Here is a 2,614-nt window from a genome sequence, read left to right on the forward strand (position 1 = left end):
TAATATAATTTTTATTGTTCTTTCTTTGATTCTTTTTTAATTTTTTGTTTTTGTTTTTTGCACAGGGCTGGGTTGTGTTTTGTTTTAATAAAATATACAAGAATTAGATAATCTATGCACTGTGCTTGGACCATCGATCTTATTCTACAAGTTCATGGAATAAAAGTATGTCGTCTTTTTTTTAATCAATACTATATGTCATATATCGTGACATATTCCTTTATATTATAAGCAGCCTACATTATTTATTACTACAAGTTTCTATTACGCAGTTTGCAATGAAACTTTTCAGTTGTTTGTCTATTTTTGTTTGACTGGGGGTGAGGGGTTTATGCGGATGCTAAGTCAATGCCACTAGTGCCTTCTCCAGTGTGAAGTTACTTTTTTTTCTACCCTACTGTCAGTGTGAAGTTACTTTTTTTACCCTGTCAGTGTGAAGTTACTTTTTTTTCCTACCCTGTAGGTGTGAAGATACTTTTTTTTACCCTGTCAGTGTGAAGTTACTTTTTTTTCCTACCCTGTCAGTGTGAAGATACTTTTTTTTTACCCTGTCAGTGTGAAGTTACTTTTTTTTCCTACCCTGTCAGTGTGAAGATACTTTTTTTTACCCTGTCAGTGTGAAGTTACTTTTTTTTCCTACCCTGTCAGTGTGAAGATACACTTTTTTTTACCCTGTCAGTGTGAAGATACTTTTTTTTTACCCTGTCAGTGTGAAGTTACTTTTTTCATACGCTGTCAGTGAGAAGTAACTTTTTTTTACCCTGTCAGTGTGAAGATACTTTTTTTTTACCCTGTCAGTGTGAAGTTACTTTTTTCATACGCTGTCAGTGTGAAGATACTGGTGTAACTGAAGTAATTCAAGTTATCTTCTATTCCCCAACTCCGGACCCATATGATATCATTTCCAATGAACTCAAGTGTGTAGTCGCTTCGTAGAACGGATAGATCTAATAGTTTTTTAAAAACCCAAATTTTAGCATCTCTTTAGAGATTATCATTTTTTTGTTGTTTTTTTTTTGGGGGGGGTGGGGGGTGGGGGGGTGTCTTGTGTCCTAATTTTGGTGCCGGGTATTTGTAAGTTACGTACCAAAGGCGTCAACAATGCAGTAACTGTTATGCTTTTTAAAAAAAAACCCAGAAAACGAGAAAGTTGTTTTTCAATGATGATGATGAGGAGGAGGAGGAGGAGGAGGAGGAGGAGGGGGAGGAGGACGAAGAGGAGGAGGAGGAGGAGGATGACAACAATGATAATATTAATACATGTAATACAGTATGCACATCGGTCCGTTTAGTGGACTAACCGCATGTATCCCCTATACGGGCGTAAGCCTATAGGCTGGGAAAATCTGTATGCACGTCAATAGGTTAGCCTATCCTGTATGGATTTTCGCGTTTAAAGTTATCGCACCTCTGGGAGTCCAATTGCGGGCTTAAATAAACGCGTGTAAAAATGGCTTGTACTTTTGTTTTTTCAAGCACGACAACGGCGTCTTCTACAAAGAAACATGATTTTCAGGGACCGTACTAAATCCCTTCGACACGTACAACGACAGAGAAGTGTTTGGCAAGAAGTGTTTCGCAAGTTTCGTCGAGAGCACATCCTGAACCTGACACTACACGTGAGGTGTCATCACTCTCGCGAATCGTGGATTCACCTTATTATACTCCCCTGCAGTGTGGGGGGTTGGCGGGTGCTCTGGTGTGGTTTGCTCCTTCTTTCCTATCAAACAACTATCGTCTTTATCTCTCCTCCTTCTTTTTTTTTGTTTGTTGCTCTCTCGATACACCTCTAATCTTCGGCATTTATATGACCTTATTGTGTTGAAAGTTCGGTAAAACACACTAAAACTAAATAAAAACTCTCCTGCAGCAAGTGCTCGTCACTTTGCGCTACTGGGCCAAGTCAACATTATTTATTTGTCCCCAACGATTGACAATATGTGAGGCATCATGATGAAATCAGGCGATCGTCGACTACAATGAAATCAAACAAACTAGCGTTTTTTTCTGACCGTTGTGCATTTTTTTTTCTAATTTTCTTCTTTTTTTTTTCTTTTTGGCTCAATACCTTTTATGTCCATTATAAGCACCTTTTGTGTGGATTTTATTGATCAAAGGCACAAAAAAGGTATATTTACAGTTTCCAAGGACTCTCAAGCAATGGAAGAGACCAAATTTTGGCGACCATTTTCTCGTTAATTTCACCTCTGAAACCAGGAGACCCTGACCTCCTTCAATTCGAAAAATCTCGACTTCTGTTGAAGATAGATGGATACCCGGTAGGCTACTTTTTTCATCGAAAGCAAGACAAATGAACACTATTTTTAAGATGATACAATAACTCAATGAGCCCAAAATTTGACGAGAGCCTGATTCCATCGCGTCGTGACACATATCACTTCTTCGAAGGGCACTGGCACTGGTGTTTGCCCTCATTCTGTTTTCGCCTTGTCTCTCTATTTGTTGAGAACCGGCGCTTCTTTCAGTGCTTTCTATATATATTTCTCTTTCACTTTCATATCCCCAGTTCGCACTGCCACGCCGAATGTGGCCACCTTCGATGCTATTCTCTGCCATTATATTATATCTTTCTTCATCTCACTCTTTATGGTGG

Source organism: Aplysia californica, unplaced genomic scaffold (genome assembly GCF_000002075.1).
Source record: "Aplysia californica isolate F4 #8 unplaced genomic scaffold, AplCal3.0 scaffold00824, whole genome shotgun sequence".
In the NCBI taxonomy this organism is placed as follows: domain Eukaryota; kingdom Metazoa; phylum Mollusca; class Gastropoda; order Aplysiida; family Aplysiidae; genus Aplysia; species Aplysia californica.